The sequence below is a fragment of the Oncorhynchus mykiss genome, chromosome 21, assembly GCF_057628025.1.
Source record: "Oncorhynchus mykiss isolate SJ-2025 chromosome 21, ASM5762802v1, whole genome shotgun sequence".
Classification (NCBI taxonomy): domain Eukaryota; kingdom Metazoa; phylum Chordata; class Actinopteri; order Salmoniformes; family Salmonidae; genus Oncorhynchus; species Oncorhynchus mykiss.
Genome location: NC_143042.1, coordinates 39,090,429 through 39,111,255, shown reverse-complemented (window position 1 = coordinate 39,111,255; position 20,827 = coordinate 39,090,429). Strand labels below are relative to the sequence as shown.

General features: G+C 42.9%; 1 protein-coding gene across 1 annotated transcript in view; it reads right to left on the bottom strand.

The window, feature by feature from the left end:
* Window positions 1-19,380, bottom strand: part of LOC110500532 (claudin-7-A) — a 40,924-nt gene extending 21,544 nt beyond the window's left edge. The window contains exons 1-4 of the mRNA XM_090214620.1: window positions 19,215-19,380; window positions 18,666-18,711; window positions 18,033-18,311; window positions 10,852-10,999 (exon numbers count right to left, since the gene is read on the bottom strand). The gene's annotated coding sequence lies outside the window, so the exon portion shown is untranslated. The remainder of the gene's footprint in view (window positions 1-10,851; window positions 11,000-18,032; window positions 18,312-18,665; window positions 18,712-19,214) is intronic.
* Window positions 19,381-20,827: the final 1,447 nt, after the last annotated feature.

Here is a 20,827-nt window from a genome sequence, read left to right as displayed (position 1 = left end):
ATTGTGGGAAGCTTGTGGAAGGCTACCCGAAACATTTGACCCAAGTTAAACAATTTAAAGACAACGCTACAAATACTAATTGAGTGTATGTACACTTCTGACCCGCTGGGAATTTGACGAAATAAATAAAAGCTGAAATAAATCATTCTCTCTGCTATTATTCTGACATTTCACATTCTTAAAATAAAGTGGTGATCCTAACTGACCTAAGACAGGTAATTATTACTATGATTAAATGTCAGGAATTGTGAAAAACTGAGTTTAAATGTATTTGGCTAATGTGTATGTAAACTTCCGACTTCAACTGTAAGTGGAGAGCCTGTTTACAACTCTAAGCATTTTCCTGCTGCCGCCCCCAAGGTTACAAAGCACACAGTGTAGTCCTGTGTTTGCTAGGTAGCTGTGCACTTCAAAGTAATCAAGGGGCAGGGCTAAAGATGAGGAGAGGGAGGAAAGAAGTGGGAGCGTTCAATTAGAAGACAATGTTATGTAACAGTTTGAGAGTCTTGAGGACAGTTATCTTTCAACATGGACAACTTTTTTGGAATTCTTAACAATAGGTGGAAGATTATATGTGAAAATGAAAACAAAGAAATCCTACATAAATAGTTGAAGTGTGAACCACACCATGAACCGAAGTTCATAAATAATCTATTCATTTACAGTATCTCTAGAGCAGGCATATTTAACCATTATCATTGTGAAAAGAAAACATATAGTACCTACTCATTCAATTGTTTTTTTTCCATTATTTTTACTATTTTCTACATTGTAGAATAATAGCGAAGACATCAAAACTATCACATAACACATATGGAATCATGTAGTAACCAAGAAAGTGTTTAAGTCGCCACCCTTTGCCTGGATGACAGCTTTGCACACTCTTGGCATTCTATCAACCAGCTTCACCTGGAATGCTTTTCCAACCGTCTTGAAGGAGTTCCCACATATGCTGAGCACTTGTTGGCTGCTTTTCCTTCACTCTGCGGTCCAACTCATCTCAAACCATCTCAATTGGGTTGAGGTCGGGTGATTGTGGAGGCCAAGGCTATCTTCTGTATACCAACCCTACCTTGTCACAACACAACTGATTGGCTCAAACGCATTAAGGAAAGAAATTCCACAAATTAACTTTTAACGAGGCACACCTGTAAATTGAAATGCATTCCATTCCAGGTGACTACCTCATGAAGCTATTTGAGAGAATGCCAAGAGTGTGCAAAGCTGTCATCAAGGCAAAGGGTGCCTACTTTGAAGAATGCTAATTATAAAGTATATTTTGATTTATTTATATTTATTTGTATTTATTTGATTTATTTTTTGGTTACTACATGATTCCATATTATTTCATAGTTGTGATGTCTTCACTATTATTCTACAATGTAGAAAATAGTCAAAATAAAGAAAAACCCTTGAATGAGCTGGTGTGTCCAAACCTTTGACTGGCACTGTCCATATTACATGATGTAAGTAATAAAGAAAAATGTGTTCTACAAAAACTCCTGTTCTGAGGTGTTGTGTATCTACTCAAGACTTTGGAAATAGCTCAAACTCAAAGTGAAAGCAACAGTCATGCAGTCACATGCTCACAGACCCAGCAGAGTGGCGCTAATAGCAGTAGCAGGTGAATATACAGTGCAGTCTGCTGCCCCCCTCTGTCTAAATGACCAACTGCAGGCGATGAGAGGTTAATCACCATTATTTAGCACTCCCAAAACATCTGTTACTTTTTAATTTCAACCTCTATAAATCATTCTAGGGCTGCACCCTAAACAGAACCTTATTCCCTATATAGTGCACCACTTTTGACCACAGGTCTATCACTATATACTGAATAAGGTGCTTTTTTAGATGCAGACTGTTTGAATGGGTCATTAGTATAGCTTGGTATAAGAGGATGTTGAGTTTAATAATGCGGCCAACCATTGAGTCAATCTGCCAATACAAGCATGGAAACTTTACACTCAGACTAGAGAAACTAGTCTATACCCTTCTACTATAGCCTGGTCCCAGATCTGTTTGTGATCTTGCCGACTCCCTTTCTGTCATTGCCGAGCCAAACATGGCACAACAATTCCATAAGGAGATAGCAAGAGAGCAGATACAGACTGGCATCCAGCAGACTGGCACCAAGCAGACTGGCACCAAGCAGACTGGCACCCAGGCTAACCTCTCTACGGAGAATAATTATTCGACAATGGTTGGTACATGGATTCAGTCTTGAAATATCACATGAGGTCAAACCATATATTAAATATATAACATTCATAACTTATATAAATAATACATTTGCACTATATAAATAGATGCTAATCTATAAACCGTGTATATTAGATTAGAATTGAAGAAGGGGACTATAAAAGTACATGGTACTGTGTCATCCCAAACAATGCAACAGTGACAATTATACATAGGGCCCTGAGTTTTACCAGGGAATACATCTGGCCCTATTCATACAAAACAAGTTGACACTCATTGTAATCCCGTGTGGGCAACAGAGTGGCTGTACTGGGGTGTGTGAATGGACTACTGCCCCAGGGGGAAGGGTTCATCTGGAGTGTAGTTGAGTCTGGCGTACATAAACATGAGTCCCCAGAGTAGAGATGATGACAAACAGCCACAGGAACAGCCTGTCCACAACGATGGCTATGTACTGCCAGTCCTGTCTCCTGTAGGGCAAACACACGCAGGCACACACACAAAGAGACGGAGACATACAGTGCCTTTGGAGAGTATTCAGATCCCTAGACTTTTTCCACATTTTTGTAGGGTACAACCTTATTCTAAAATGGATTCAATTGTTTTTTTCCCCCCTCATCAATCTACACACAATACCCCATAATGACAAAGCAAAAGCTGATCTTTAGAAATGCAAAAAAAAATGTACTTAAAAAAAAACTGAAACAGCACATTTACATAAGTATTCAGACCCTTTACTCAGTACTTTATTGAAGCACCTTTGGCAGTGATTACAGCCTCGAGTGTTCTTGGGTATGACGCTACAAGCTTGGCACACCTGTATTTGAGAAGTTTCTCCGATTTTTCTCAGCAGATCCTTTCATGCTCTGTCAGGTTGGATGTGTAGCGTTGCTGTACAGCTATTTTCAGGTCTCTCTAGAGATGTTCAGTGGGGTTCAAGTCCGGGCTCTGGATGGGCATATCCAGGACATTTAGAGACTTGTCCCGAAGCCACTCCTGCGTTGACTTGGCTGTGTGCTAAGGGTCATTGTCCTGTTTTTCTCTTGTTCTCCCATCTCCTCAGGGGAACTCTGGAGCTCTGTCAGAGTGACCATCGGGTCATTGGTTACCTCCCTGACGAAGGCCCTTCTCCCCCGATTGCTCAGTTTGGCCGGGCGGCCAGCTCTAGGAAGAGTCTTGGTGGTTCCAAACTTCTTCCATTTAAGAATGGTGGTGGCCACTGTGTTCTTGGGGACCTTCAATGCTGCAGAAATGTTTTTAGTACCCTTCCCCAGATCTGTGCCTCGACACAATCCTGTCTGGGAGCTCTATGAACAATTCCTTTGACCACATTGCTTGGTTTCTGTTCTGACATTCACTGTCAACTATGGGACATTATATAGACAGGTGTGAGCCTTTCCAAATCATGTCCAATCAATTGAATTCACCACAGGTGAACTCCAATCAAGTTGTAGAAAAATCTCAAGGATGATCAATGGAAACAGGATTCACCTGAGTTCAATTTCAAGAGTCTCACAGCAAAGGGTCTGAATACTTATGTCAATAAGGTATTTCTGTTTTTATTTTTAATACATTTTCTGCTTTCGGCGTCGTCATTATGGGGCATTGTGTGTAGATTGCTGAGGAAATTGTTTTATTTAATCCATTTTAGAATAAGGCTGTAACGTAACAAAATGTATAAAAAGTCAAGGGGTCTGAATACTTTCCGAAGGCACTGTACGCCAGCAATGTAAGTATTGAAGAATGTAAGTACAGTATGTCTGCAGTGACACATGGACATCACTAGAGCATGCTAGGAACACTGACTGTGCTATGGGACTGGAGATGAATGTGATGAGAAGGGAGGTTGTGTGTGTGTGTGTGTGGTGCCAATCGAGGCGGTGCCATCCTGCTTCTTCAGCTGCTCAGCCATGTATGTGACGGCAGCTATGGCTGACTTGAGGTCCGGGGGGAGGATCAGACAGTAGTTGTCACTGTCAAAGAACCCCTGGAGCTGCACTGTACTCTCACTCCTGAGAGGGGGGGGGGGAGGGAGGGGTGTATGGAAAGGAGGAGAGAGAGAGAGCAACAGCATATGAACACACACACAAACAAACAAATGCACACACACACAAACAAACAAATGCACACACACAAGTATTATGTATTTAGGCCCCCCCCCCCCCCGACCCATCCCCGGGCTGGAGTGACACACTCCTGACACAGAGGAAACATTGGGACAGCCATGGAGCAACGTATTGTGGTGTTGGTATGACTTCTGACCCCTATAGGTATTCCTGCCGCACACAGCTGTTCCATAGCAGTAGTGTTGTCAGAGAATCCATCTCGAACACTACGATATATCTTTATGTGAGAGCTCAACAAAGGCACTGACCATCACTGTGTGTAACGTGGGGAACTACTATGCATCTAAGTTGACTATTATGTACTCATATGGCATTTATGTGATCAGTATTTTATTTAAACTCTACATTGCATTGTCCAATAGCCGCAAAGTGTAAAAACCACACCAGAAAATCCACCCATTCACATAGAGAACAGCCAATGAATGTGACATTAATTTGATAGATCATATGAAACTACTCAGCCTGGTAAATGTAAATCCGGGACACTCAAATTAGTTTGATATGTAATATTTGGTATGGTTACATAAGACAGAAGGTTACTTAAAGGCAAAAACGAAAGTAGGGTAGTTGGTCGGGGTAGATGGGTGGGCGTATAATGCAAGCTCTAGCAACCCAAAGGTTGCGCATTTGAATCGTATCACAGACAACTATACTATTTTAGCAAATTAGCAACTTTGCAACTACTTAACATGTTAGCTAAACCTTTGTCTAACCCTAAACTTAACCCTTTAACCTAACTCCTAACCCTAACGCTAAGCAAGGAGGCCTACAAACCTGACTCAGTTACACCAGCTCTGTCGGGAGGAATGGGCCTACCTGAAACATTTGACCCAAGTTAAACCATTTAAAGGCAATGCTACCAAATACTAATTGAGTGTATGTAAACTTCTGACCCACTGGGAATGTGATGAAAGAAATACAACCTGAAATAAATCATTCTCTCTGCTATTACTCTGACATTTCACATTCTTAAAATAAAGTAGTGATCCTAACTGACCTAAGACATGGCATTTTTACTAGGGGTAAATGTCAGGAATTGTGAAAAACTGAGTTTAAATGTATTTGGCTAAGGTGTATGCAAACTTCCGACTTCAACTGTGCAAATACTGGATATTTATATCCCGAACTCTGATATGGATCATTCTGATATTTCAAAAGGTCTTTGTTTTAACTTTTTGGATATTTGTCTTGTATTGCTAGGTATTATTACTGAACTGTTGGAGACAGAAACACAAGGATCCTGCTGCACCTGCGATAACATCTGCAAATCTGTGTATGCAACCAATAAACGTAGATTTTATTTTTGATTTGATGTGAGAAATTGTGTGATTGAACTGGAAACATAGACCATCTCTCTGTCAAGAACGTTTGTTTCTGGACCCTTCACACATCCGGGCCCAACACTCTGGCCCAGGCATCAACACAGCAGAAGTAATATAATATATTCCCAATATACTGTAGCTCACCTCACACACACACAGCCATAATACTGTAGCACTCTACAGACCTGCCTCACTGTGGTAGTAGCACAACTATGTTGGTTCAACCTGCTCCACAAACGTGGTGTTGACAGGTGCCTGCCACGCACCCCTGTTCTCTGTCCCCTCAATATGCCTGTAGCACCCAGGTACAGTAACAGGGTTGTCTATCAATATATAACTATATCAATCTATCACTATATCAATAGCAACCACTATATCAATCTGTCACTTTATCAATATATCAATCTATCACTATATCAATATCAATCTATCACTACATCAATATATCAATATAACAATAGCAATATATCACTAAATCATTAGCAATATTTCACTATATCAATATTTCACTATATCATTAGCAATATATCACCATAATACTATATCAAATGCAATATATCACTAAATCATTAGCAATATTTCACTATATCAATATAACAATAGCAATATATCACCATATCATTAGCAATGTATCATTAGCAATATATCACTATATCATTAGCAATATATCACTACATCATTAGCAATATTGATATATTCAATCCAAGATGGCGTAGCAGTAAGACATGTTTGTTTTTGTCTGTGTAAATATTCTGTTTTTTTGTATACATTGCAATCTCTTTTTTTCCATTTTCAAATTAAATATACCTTCCTGCAACCCGCCTCATCCAATGTGTTATGGATCTGCTATTTTTTATACCTTATAACTGGAACCTCCATCAGGAGTTAGCTACTAGCTATTTATTGCAAAAATCACTGAAGTTGGAGACTTATATCTCCCTCACTAACTTTAAGCATCAGCTATCAGAGCAGTTTACCGATCGCTGCAGCTGTACACAGCACATCTTTAAATAGCCCATCCATCCAACCAACTACCTACCTCATCCCCATATGTTTTTTTGTTTTTGTTCTGCTCTTTTGCACACCAGTATTTCTACTTGCACATCCTCATCTGCACATACTCCAGTGTAAATTGCTATATTGTAGTTACTTTGCCACTATGGCCTATTTATTGCCTTAACTCCATACTTCATTAGCACACACTGTATATAGATTTTTCTATTGTGTTATTGACTGTACATTTGTTTATTCCATGTGTAACTCTGTTGTTGTTGTTTTTGTCGCACTGCTTTATTTTGGCCAGGTCGAGGTTCTAAATGAGAACTTGTTATCAACTGGCCTACCTTGTTAAATGAAGGTGAAAAATATATAGCAATATATCATTAGCAATATATCACTATGTCATTAGCAATATATCACTATATCAATATATCACAAGCAATATATCACAATATTACTATATCATTAGCAATATATACACACTCAACGTCAACAAAACTAAGGAGATGATTGTGGACTTCAGGAAACAGCAGAGGGAGCACCCCCCTATCCACATCGATGGGACAGTAGTGGAGAGGGTAGTAAGTTTTAAGTTCCTCGGCGTACACATCACAGACAAACTGAATTGGTCCACCCACACAGACAGCATCGTGAAGAAGGCGCAGCAGCGCCTCTTCAACCTCAGGAAGTTGAAGAAATTCGGCTTGTCACCAAAAACACTCAAACTTCTACAGATGCACAATCGAGAGCATCCTGTCGGGCTGTATCACCGCCTGGTACGGCAACTGCTCCGCCCACAACCGTAAGGCTCTCCAGAGGGTAGTGAGGTCTGCACAACGCATCACCGGGGGCAAACTACCTGCCCTCCAGGACACCTACACCACCCGATGTCACAGGAAGGCCATAAAGATCATCAAGGACAACAACCACCCGAGCCACTGCCTGTTCACCCTGCTATCATCCAGAAGGCGAGGTCAGTACAGGTGCATAGAAGCTGTTTTTCAGTCTCTCGGTCCCAGCTTTGATCTCAAGGCCATCAGACTGTTAAACAGCCACCACTAACATTGAGTGGCTGCTGCCAACACACTGACTCAACTCCAGCCACTTTAATAATGGGAATTGATGGAAATTGATGTAAAATATATCACTAGCCACTTTAAAACAATGCTACTTAATATATGGTTTACATACCCTACATTATTCATCTCATATGTACATGTATATACACTGTACTCTATCATCTACTGCATCTTTAAGTAATACATGTATCACTAGCCACTTTAAACTATGCCACTTTGTTTACATACCCTACATTACTCATCTCATATGTATATACTGTACTCGATACCATCTACTGCATCTTGCCTATGCCGTTCTGTACCATCACTCATTCATATATCTTTATGTACATATTCTTATCCCTTTACACTTGTGTGTATAAGGTAGTAGTTTTGGAATTGTTAGGTTAGTTTACTCGTTGGTTAGTACTGCATTGTCCGAACTAGAAGCACAAGCATTTCGCTACACTCGCATTTGTCACATCTGTGTGTGACAAATAAATGTGATTTATATCCCTATATCATTAGCAATATATCACTATCAATATATCAGTATTGATGCTCATTGAATATTTATTTCACCATACATGTACAGTTGGTTTTATGGAGATACATGTACAAATATTTCAAATTATGTTCTTTCTTTGGCACTATTTTATAGTCACACAGCCGACGAGAGATGTGTGTGTTCATTAGCCAGGCCCAGGTCCATTCAGTATCTACCAGCTATCACCTCTTTAGGGAGGCCAGACTGGCACCAGAGCCCACCTATTAGTCACCACCTCCACCATCATGTGGACATCATAACCTCCTGGCAACACAAAGGCTAAGGGAGTGTGTGTGTGAGCTAGGGTGTCACTGAGGGGAGCATGATGTCACCAGGGACACAGGGCGACACCGGATATCTCCCCTTAGACCGGCGAAGTAGGAAACCAGACCAGCTCCGGTAAAGAAAGGGGGATTAAGTGTGTGTGTGTGTGTGTTATAAAGGGTATCGGGATAGGAGGAATAGAACTACAATGCCAGACTCATATTTTATGGGGGCTGTGTATCCCTGAGATGAGACATCAATCGGTCTAGTGAAGATTATACTACTGCCAAGAACGGGCACACAGTGGACCTAACTGTAATAGCAAGGCTGGCACTGGAGAAAAAGGGTAAAATAAAGTAGCTGTGATCTACTGGTGTGTCTCTGTTCTGTCTGTGCGTCTGTGTGAGAGGGTGTGATATGTATGAGTTCATGAGTATGTGTGCCTCTATTTGTTTACTCTCTAAGTGTGGGTGTCTGTGAGTTTGTAAACTATATCTGTCTCTGTTTATGTGACTGTGTGAGTGTGTGTGTGTGAGAAAGAGTGAGTGACAGAGCGAGGCAGGCTCCATCTGTCTGTGGTAATGAATAGAAGCCCTGGAATGCTGCTGTCACGCAGTAGGCAGAACGGAGCATAGCTGGGCCCTGAGGTGGAAAGATCTCTCTCTCTCTCTCTCTCTCTCTCTCTCTCCCCCCCCTCACTGTCACACACACACACAGGCGCTTGTTTAATGTGAGCGAGACGCAATCTGAGGGCCACCGATCCCATCTTTGAGCAGTCCCAGACATCCTGACATTTTCAAACATGTTTGATTTCATGCTTCCCGAGTGGAGTAGCGATCTAAGGCACTGCATTGCATCACTACTGACCCAGGTTTGATCCCGTGTTCTGTTAGAGCCGGACGTGACCGGGAGACCCATGAGGCGGCTCACAATTGGCCCAGCGTCGTTCGGGTTAGGGAGGATTTGGCCGGTCAGGTTGTCCTTGTCTCATCGCGCTCTAGCATCTCCTTGTGGCAGGCAGGGTGCCTGCAAGCTGACTTCGGTCGCCAGTTGCACGGTGTTAGATCCGAAACATATTGGTGCGGCTGGCTTCCAGGTTAAGCGAGCAGTGTGTCAAGAAGCAGTCGTGTTTCAGAGGACGTATGGCTCTTGACCTAAGTTGCAGCGATGGGACAAGTCTGTAAGTACCAATTCGATATCACGAAATTGGGGAGAAAAAAAATTAATAAACGTTTGATTTTAACAGCACAAAGTCTGCTATGCTCTTGTAGTGTGCAACATCAAGTTTTGATAACAGTTATCGGCAATAGCCAATGAGATCTCGCCAGAGAAGAAGCCAGTGAGATGACGTTGTTTCGCGTCACCCAGGATGTGTAGACTCTCGAGCAGGAGCGATGATTACAACTAAATTAGTATGCATTTGTACTTGGCTTTGACCAGAGCCAAAGTTCAGCACCAATGTTATTCAATTCAAAATGATGGCTAGACATTTCAACTCTGTATGGCAAGAGTGAATTTCTGACTGAAAATAATTATGAGCCCACTTTGAGGCACAGCTCATTCTAGCTACGTTAACATTCTAATCACATCATTACATATTTGTTTTCGCGAGACAGCATGGTATCGGGAATTCTCACAACCTAGTGAAGAATCTTGTAGTGTGACCATCGTGTGGGCACCACTACGTTGGCTAGAAACAACTACAGAAAAGTTGGTCGTCTAATGTGAGAGGCTAAGCAATTAGGATTTTGAACATTGTGCAATGCACACTCGGCATTAGACTGTTGTCCTATGTACACACTCATTGAACACAGGTCACTTGTTCCAGTACCCTGAACCTAAGCAGAAGCAGAAGAAGCAGAAGAAAGAAAAAGCAGAATCCTAGAGTCTAAATCTCATGTAGACTCCATAGCGCCGACATGTAGGCTACAGCTCACCTTGTGTGTGGAGGGGGACCAGGGGTGCAGGTTGAGGACCACCACACTGAGGATGACTGAGAAGGTGACCACGATCATGGTGAAGCCAGGGTGTCACGTCCTGACCTTAGTTCCTTTTGTATGTTTCCATTTTAGGTTGGTCAGGGCGTGAGCATTCTATGTTTTGTTCTTGTGTTTCTATTTCTATGTGTTTGGCCTGGTATGGTTCCCAATCAGAGGCAGCTGTCAATCGTTGTCTCTGATTGAGAACTATACTTAGGTAGCCTGTTTTCCCACTCTTGTTTGTGGGTGGTTGTTTCCTGTTTAGTGTATGTCACCTTGCAGAACTGTTTCGTTTCGTCCATTCACTTCGTTATTTTGTTTTGTGTGTTCAGTTAATAAATTAACATGGGCACTTACCACGCTGCGCATTGGTCCGATCCTTCCTACTCCTCCTCAGACGAAGAGGAGAAGCGTTACACAAGGAGCTCAGGGACCTTGTCAGTCAGCAGAAGCATGGGCACAGTGCCAGTGATGAGGGCAGTGATGGTCAGGGTCATCTCCACAGCTAAGAGAGAAAGGGAAACACAGGGTTAAAAAATGGTGACTATTGATCTACTGTTGTTTGGCAAGTGATAAAGACTGGGCATAAACATTATGAACCAGCTAAAGACAAATCGTTTATTTTACAACTACGGGCCACATTAAATCAGTTCACGGGCCACATCTGGCCCACAGGCCGCCAGTTTGACCCATGCTCTAAAAAATAAATAAAGAATAAACAGACTAGATAAACATCTTCCCCGGAGCACAACATATATTCTTAATGATACTTCCTTGCTTTGTAATAAACAATGGCAAACTACCCATCTCAAGTTATCATAGAGATGGAAAGAGGGTACATGTCATGTCTTTGTGCTGCCCATGCTAAAGCATGCTTTGTGGCAAGTGTGCCCTGCATCCATCTCTATGGAAGTTACGCATGCCAATGAGACAATGTGCATGTTTGGCATGGTGTGCCTGCATGGGACGGACATGCGTCAGGTGGTAGATAGAAGACAAAGATGCCCAGGACCATGTTGAGGATGTAGGGCACGATGATGAGGGGAGAGTGTGGAGTTAGAGAGGAAGGAGGAGGTGACAGGGAACAGGGGCGTAAAAAAGGGCATTGTGGTGCTAGAAGAGGAAAAGTAGGAGATACGAAAAGAGAAGCCTGGCGAGATTAGAGAAGACACTAACCAATTAAGGCATTCTCATCTATGTCCTGTATCTCCTCTTCTCTTCATTCTCATCCAGGGCATATTGGAGACCCACCATGAGTTATAGGTATAGGAGCAAAACACCACAATGCAGCTCTGCCAGTCAAATGGGAAGTACGCCACCTACAGGCAAGGAGGAGTTATTACAGAACCCCCCCATCCATCTGGCACTCCAGACAGGCTAATGCAAACTTGTGGCGGGCCGGGCGCAGTGCACGCTGACACAGTCACCAGGTGTACGGTGTTTCCTCTGACACATTGGTGCAGCTGGCTTCTGGGTTAAGTGGACATTGTGTCAAGAAGCAGTGCGGCTTGGTTGGGTTGTACTTCGGAGGACACACGGCTCTCGACCTTCGCCTCTTCCGAGTCCGTACAGGAGTTGCAGCGACGAGACAAGACTGTAACAACCAATTGGATACCACGAAATTGGAGAGAAAAATGGGTAAAAAAAAATTAAAAAAGGAGGATATGAAAGATCTTAAATAGTATTTGAACCCAGGTCTGGCTATGATGTCATGGTTTATAGGGCAGCTGCTGTGGTAGATAGCAGGAGGCAGCCAGGTCACGGTCTCATCGCTGTAGACCAGCACATTGACACACACCACGACAAGAGAGACAACACAACATAAAGAGAGACCTAAGACAACATAGCATGGCAGCAACACATGAAAGCACAGCATGGCAGCAGCACAACATGGTAGCAGAACAAACATGGTACAAACATTATTGGGGACAGACAACAGCACAAAGGGCAAGAAGGTAGAGACAACAATACATCACGCAAAGCAGCCACAACCTATTGCAGTTTCAGTCTTCCCAGCCTGGTGCAGGTCTACAATTTTGTTTCTGGTGTCCTTTGACAGCTCTTTGGTCTTGGCCATAGTGGAGTTTGGAGTGTGACTGTTTGAGGTTGTGGACAGGTGTCTTTTATACTGATAACAAGTTCAAACAGGTGCCATTAATACAGGTAATGAGTGGAGGACAGAGGAGCCTCTTAAAGAAGAAGTCACAGGTCTGTGAGAGCCAGAAATCTTGCTTGTTTGTAGGTGACCAAATACTTATTTTCCACCTTAATTTGCAAATAAATTCATTAAAAATCCTACAATGTGATTTTCTGGATTTTTTTTCTAATTCTGTCTGTCATAGTTGAAGTGTACCTATGATGAAAATTACAGGCCTCTCATCTTTTTAAGTGGGAGAACTTGCACAATTGGTGGCTGACTAAATGCTTTTTTTGCCCCACTGTATATTGTACACATTAACACCAATAAGCTCTAAATTCTGCTCTAAGTAAATGAAGAAAACCGATCCATAAAAAACACAAGAAAACTTTAAGAATGTTCAAGAGAACGTCCTAAGAATTGTTACTTAAAAATATATACATTCTGTTCTCAGCATCAACAAAACTCTCTCTATCCTCTACCAAGTTAAGTGTGTTAAGGTGTGTTGGTCATGTCCACTAATTAGTGACACCCGATGTTAATGAGTGCTTGTTTCCTTTGAAATGGGGTCTGTTTGAGTAGACTAAAAAAGAACAGCATGGTTTAAGTAAAATAATCATGGCATGCTAGCTCCATCCCGGTGGCCCAGTGGAATTTGATTGTTCCTATATCGTTTGATACCAGAACTACTGAAGGTACAAGGACACACTGGTTACTTAGCATTGTATTGATGACATTATGAACACTGTGATTTGTATCCTTAATACAAGCATCTAGGGCGGATGTTTAGAAAACATTTGTCTGATTGGAATATAAAGGGCCCGTCTCCAAGAGACCCGTTAGACTTTTTCTTTGCCTCTGCACTGAAGGTGTTCTGCCTGACTTCTTGTACTTTACCAGATGTGTTTTTTTTTTATTGATGAACAGCTGCTCTTCTTTTGGTTCACCTGAAAATACTGCCTACACCAGGATTACCCACAACAATTGAGAGGTAGAGCCTAAATGTGAAGTGTTCAGAGGATCCCAGTCTTACAGGGATCAATAGCTTTTTCATGTTGCTGTGAAACAACTCTTACATTTGAAATAAAGTCAAAAGGCAGCCCAGTCACTTGGTTTGCAATTAAGCTGAGGGATGGGGCTGAAGGAATCCAAATCATAATCAAATTCATCGCTGGAGGTCTGGATGCAAGAACTAGCAGTCCGTGAGATCAGCATGGCCGTTTTTGACGCTTTTCATCATTGACGATTCCAGTTACTGTATGTGGAAAATATCTGTGTCAGGCAATTGCATCGTCTCAGAAAGCATGCATTTCCTCCTACACTAGAACTAACTTTTTTTTTTTTTTCTTTATAGCTGAAAATATAGTAATTGGATTGCTATACCCGGAAATGTTAGCCTTTGACCAGCTTCAGCCTGTCACTAGTGAAATGTATGAGAATGGAATCCAAACTAAGGGATACTACACCCATTGAGAGGGAGAGTTGAAGTGTCTTATTTTTGACTTCCCTAAGGTCATGTTTCTGTATACGTGTCACAAGAGCCCAGGCAATGCTGACAACACTAGAAAAAAACATTGCCTGCTTGTTAGAAGCTCTTTGTAGCGTACTGCTTACTTTTCCCACTCTCTCTTCAACAGATTCTTCTGGTGACATCGATCTGAACGTACAGACCCATTATATCACGTCTGGGGCTGGGCTCAGTCTTAAAGGCAAAAGCTTCAGCATGCTGGCCATCATTGAGTTCTGGGAAGAGGACGGGAGCTGCCGCGAGGACATCACCAGCCAATATCTGTTAATATTTCTGTTAAATGTTGGCCTGGGCTGCCTGGTCCTGTCCATGTGTCTACACATGGACAGAACCATGCGTCTGCACACCTTCATGGGAGCGTGTGGTGTTCTGGCTCAAGAGCGATTGGCTGGGGCCGTACAGCGATCTCCCTGATGACATCTGCCAGTGGCAGGTTTACTGGCACTTAAGTAGAGATGTTACAGACTCTGAGAAACATCCCAAGGCTGTGTTCAGCCTGTCAGGCAGGGACAGAAACCCACTCCTACATGTCTGAATCAGGACAAATGACAAGCGGACGTGACTCATGGGAGATAAGAAAGCAATTATGCTGTTAGACAACCTAGTTACCAGGCCTAGCCTCTGATTGCCAATAGTTCTTGCCCTTGACATAGCCCTTAGTTTAGGCTACCTCATTATTACCACACACGCTATGACATGGGCATAAAAAGGATGTGCAACAGTTTATGTAGCCTACTTTTTACGCTTCCATGTTTGATCAATAAACTCTGACACTCACTACACACGTTTCATGTTTCTGTGCAACAGTAGGTAGGTCCAGGGTTGTGTTTCTGTGCAACAGTAGGTAGGTCCAGGGTTAGGTTCTTGTGCAACAGTAGGTAGGTCCAGGGTTGTGTTTCTGTGCAACAGTAGGTAGGTCCAGGGTTGTGTTTCTGTGCAACAGTAGGTAGGTCCAGGGTTGTGTTTCTGTGCAACAGTAGGTAGGTCCAGGGTTGTGTTTCTGTGCAACAGTAGGTAGGTCCAGGGTTGTGTTTCTGTGCAACAGTAGGTAGGTCCAGGGTTGTGTTTCTGTGCAACAGTAGGTAGGTACACACAACACATGGTTTTTCAATATGCTTCAGAAAAACTAGAGTACTGATGTCTTTTTTTTTAAATATTCTTTTTTAGAACAATGGTATGCATTTTTTTTTGTTCTTGTTTTGCGATGTACACTGACTCGCACTGACTACACCTGAAATGTTATGCAAATTAAATGGTACATGACAGCTAACGCTATGCTACATCAACTTTCAATCTTTCAATAGAGATTAAGCCTAATGCGTGGGAATAAGATGGACTATCCTATAGCCACGTGAAGATGTGGTGGGGGTGCTGTCTACGGGGGTATTCACTGCTAACTCAGGAGTAATTTGGTTGGGATTTCTTACGTCAAATTACTCAAGTTGACTTTGTTCACAAATACAGCTTAATGTATGTGGAATTCATTTTTATGGCCTTGTCATCTAGACTGTGCCTGTTGCCAAGTGTCTAACCGTCACCTGAACTGGCCAATCCTGGTGGTGTAGGCTACATTCTAAATCAACCAACGAGGGGAGACTAGACTGGTACGTTATTCTGGCTTGTAAAATCATTGTGATTTTAACTGACCATGAGAAAAGACAGCTACTGTACGACAGAGTGAATTGAGCCCCTAGTGTAGGCATACACTGTCCTACACAATTATAAATCAACGTTGTTATCAAATGTGGTAGCAGCTCTTTTGCTGCCAACTATACTACCTGTGTGTGTCACACTGCCCAAACCAAATTGACAAAAGTTAAGACTACACATGCTAGTAATGGAAAACGGGGAATATCCTAATGAGTCATAGATGGGTTAGCTGAGAACGTCACGAAAACGATGTGCGCGCTTCAGTGGGGCAGAAGTCCGTGTGGTGTGGTGATTCTGGATGGAAAGATAGCGACAATGACAAACTGCCGTGTGGGGAATCATAAGTGTCTCGTTTCAGAAAGTTTTATCTTGTTCTTTAGTGTCCTGTTTTGAGGTGTTTTGACTGATGTCACGTACATGCTAATATACAGTTGAAGTCATACACTTAGCTTGGAGTCATTAAAACTTGTTTTTCAACCACTCCACAAATTTCGTGTTAACAAACTAGAGTTTTGGCAAGTCGGTTAGGACATCAACTTTGTCATTTTTCCAACAATTGTTTAATTCACTGTGTCACAATTCCAGTGGGTCAGAAGTTTACATACACTCTATTGACTGTGCCTTTAAACAGCTTGGAAAATTCCAGAAAATTATGTCATGGCTTTAGAAGCTTCTGATAGGCTAATTGACATAATCAAGGTATTGGAGTGGCATCACAAAGCCCTGACCTCAATCCTATAGAAATTATAGCGTGTTCAAGCAACGAGGCCTACAAACCTGACTGTTACACCAGCTCTGTCAGGAGGAATGGGCCAAAATTCACCCAACTTATTGTGGGAAGCTTGTGGAAGGCTACCCGAAACGTTTGACCCAAGTTAAACCATTTTAAAGGCAATGCTACCAAATACTAATTGAGTGTATGTAATATTTTGACCCACTGGTAATGTGATGAAAGAAATGAAAGCTGAAATCATTCTCTACTATTATTCTGACATTTCACATTCTTAAAATAAAGTGGCGATCCTAACTGACCTAAGACAGGGTATTTTTACTAGGATTAAATGTCAGGAATTGTGAAAAACTGAGTTAAATATATTTGACTAAGGTGTATGTAAACTTCCGACTTCAACTGTATAATATCAATTAAAATCTGGACATCGAAGCCAGTGTAGTTCCACTGCTGATTTTCATTCTTCCCCTCTAAACAAGGACTGATTTAGACCTGGGACACCAGCGGGGTGTAACTATCAGGTATAACAGAAAACCAGGGGTGTATTCATTAGTTGGATTCTGTTGCAAAATGTTTTGCAATGGAAACAGTTCACTCAAAAAGCTCTTCAACGTGAAGTAAAATTGGTTGGGTTCTTAAACGGAAGTTGTAGATCATTTAAATTGTACTGAGTGGCTGTAGATCCATCTACTCTGGAACCCTCTTCCCCAACAGCTAAAGGTCCAAAGCTTCTGCACATGTGCATGATTCTCTACTTTACACACAGTCTTTGTTCTACTTCAGATGCTCAGAGAACAAGCTACTCTGACGAATGGTGCTTGTTGGAACTAACAGAACCGGATATAGTAGCATAGTATAATGTTACTGTAAGACAAAAACTTTTTAGAATTATTGTGCGAATGATCGCATCTCTCTCTCATGCGGGCCAAAACCATATGGCCCCGCACCACTAGGCAAAATATGTGCTTTTATTCAATCAAAACACGGTAGGCTACTTCGAAACAACACTTTAGCCTACATAACTCAAGAACATCTAAACGCATGACCCCATGAAACTGATTGAAATCAAATGGTTGGCATGCAGATGCTGCACGGACATTTTCCCCGGTAAAACTTGAAGAATTGTTGTAGGCTGACGTTTATGGGAATGAGTCTTGTCCTTGAGGCAGAACTAAGAGATTTCCTCTAGATGGGCTAATAGGCTATATTGTAAAAATGCATAAAAAAAAGAAGCTTTTTTGTCTTCATTTAAGGTTAGTGTTAGGCATTAGGGTTAGCAGTGTGATTAAGGTTAGGGTTCAAATCGGATTTTATGACTGTGCCAGCTAGTGACCACTGCCGAGCTGCTTCCAGAACAAGAGTCATGACGAAAAACGCTAACCTGCGAAATGATCATTCACGATTGACATTTCAAGAAATGAGAAGGGAGGGTTGAGGTAGCTGTACAGAAACACATGAGCAGAACGTGATTTGAACGGGACAGGGGCGGTTACCTCCGTGATTTCCTCCGGTTCCGCAAGGCCCCAGTTTTAGGGACATCTAAGGAGTGCAGAGTTTTTCCAGTTCAGTGTCACATAGTCAGAAAAAACTGACGGTCATGGAACAGGGATGGCGTTCTATGCTATTCTGAACTCTTGGTCGTGTTCTATGCTATTCTATTTCGGAGCAGGACAGGAGTCTGCCACACCTTGTCGGGAGGAATCGTGAGGACTTCTATATTATTCTAATCTTCTGGATTCCATGATAGCCTGTAGTCTGTAGTCTGTCCACGCCTAGAGAAAGAGGGAGGGGGGAGAGAGAGATTAAGTCACGAAACAAGGAGGAGATAATAGAGAAACGACAGAATGGGAACAGAGATGAAATTATTATTACAGTTCTCTGATGTTGCTGTCATTTCTAACGCTGCTGTGGCGGTCTCATTTACAAAGACACTGCACTGTCACACACACACATACCTTCTCCAATAACAATTTGCGCTGCAGACCAAGGAAAAAAAAGCCAGGCGAAAAGCGAGAAGAGCGAGGCTACACACGAGAGAGATCCAGAAATAAATAATTTCATTTTGAAAAGAGACGAGAAGAGAGCGAAGCTTAGAGGAGAGATGAGGATAAATGTTTGACGCTCACCATATTCATGGACATCGTTGGTTGTCATCGCCTCGTTCTTCTCATACTGCCCAGAGAGATAGACTTTAGACTGGGGTTGGGGGTGAATCTTCTTGTACATGGCAGCCTGCTATACTCAATCCTGTCCTAGGAAAGCTTAATTAGCCATGCATGATTGGAGGCTCGATGTCGCTGAGACAGGGCTGGCTGGGAAAGCCAAGGGAAGGAGGCCGTGGCTGTGTTTATATATGCATGCGCAAGTGTGTATGTTTATACAATGAGTATACCAAACATTAGGAACACATTCCTAATATTGAGTTGACCCCCCCCACTCTGAATGGCACACATACACAATCCATGTCTCAAGGCTTAAGAATCCTTCTTTATCCTGTCTCCTCCCCTTAATCTACACTGATTGAAGTGGATTCAACAAGTGACATCAATAAGGGATCATAGCTTTCACCTGGATTAATCTGGTCAGAGCAGGTGTTCTTAATGTTTTGTGTACTCAGCGTATGTGTTGTGTTGTACCAGACTGACAAGCTGGGAGAAGGATAACCTCACTCTGACCTAGACTTTCTGCTCCCAGTGTTTGGCTGGCTGGGCCTTCAGGTTGTAGTTATGGAAGATCTTCTGGTGAAGCTGCACCTGGGAGGGGGGAGATTTGGGTAAGGACTTCTGATTTACAGTTTTGATTCGATCAACGTTATTTAATTTACCAGCAAACCATCACTCTACCCCCCCCCCCCCCCCCAACAGGTCGTTAGCTTCCTGGTTTCTTGTCCTCTAATCCTAGTGACTATCACAGTCACGTCTGGCCGCCTCTCTCCTTCACCCCATTTACCTCTGTCTCCCCCTTTCTCCTGCTCCCTTTCCCTCTCTCCCTTCTCTTCTCCCCCCTCTCTCTTTAGAGGAAATCATAAAATCCCTGATCCATCCATACCCGTCCTGCCTGGTTTTCCTCCCCAAAGAAAGATTGTCTATCCTCTATGACACTACACCAGCACTATAGGCACCTAATTGCCCAGAGGTCACTACACCAGCACTGTAGGCACCTAATGGCCCAGAGGACACTACACCACCACTGTAGGCACCTAATGGCCCAGAGGTCACCAGCTAGCATGGGGGGGGGGGGGGGGGGGGTGTTTGTTTTTCAACACCCCCACTGGGTCACAAGGTCAAATTCAAAGGCATTGTCGTTCATTAACCCTCACACACACTCCAACTAACACATGCCTCCACACACACACCCAGGTCCAGAGTGTGAAACAGGCCAGCACAGCCGCTACACCGCCGTATAGCTACACCAACCTGCTTGTGCGTGCAAAACGTTTCTCCCTCTCTCTGTCTCTCCTCTCTTAATAGGTGGGCGTCGTCCGCTTGGGGAAGCTCTCGCCTGATTGGCCGGCGGTGCTGGGATTGACAGGATGGAGGAATGGGTTTTGGCCTATGGAAGCCACCGTAGTCAGATACCTGTTGTTGAGGTTTGGTCGGGGTGGGGAGAGGGGGGCATGACAAATGGGGATATTTTTGGGGAGAACAAAGTGGAAGAGGTTCAGATGATCACCCCCCCCCCCCCCCCCGTAGGAAGGAGGAGGGTATACTGGAGACGCCACACATCAGGTCGCACCATGCTTTTGGTGGAACCCTCATTGCATGCTACCCCCTAATGTGTCTGTCTCTCTGGCTAGTTAGACTATCCGTTGCTCTCACTCTACTACCCCCCCAGACTCAGATTCTCTCTCTCTTCTACTGTCCTTTGATGGAATGGCAGGTGTTCTCAACTCTGCCCAGTGTGTGATATGCAGATCATTAGAAACCCTGGGGGAACTCCAGCACACACACAAACAGACCATAAAACACCACAGCAGTATTCAACACCTGGTCAACACACTCAAACATCACCATCAACAGAGGTAATCAGGCTAGAAAGCAGCCTCAAGGGCTAAATGCATGTGTAAATCGGAAAAACATAGCGACAGGAGTTTTCATTCATGACAATCCTACAGGAAAACTGTGTCTTGTTGTAGCCTATGGGTGTTTTCATAGAGGAAAACTAGGGCCCAGAGTTTTTTCAGGTCAAGTCAAACAGTTTGTTGACGAGGCCTCCCACTCTGTGTGTGCGTGTGTGCATTCTCCATTATTATGCGCAGGGATCGCATTTTGACAACAGATGGAGCCTT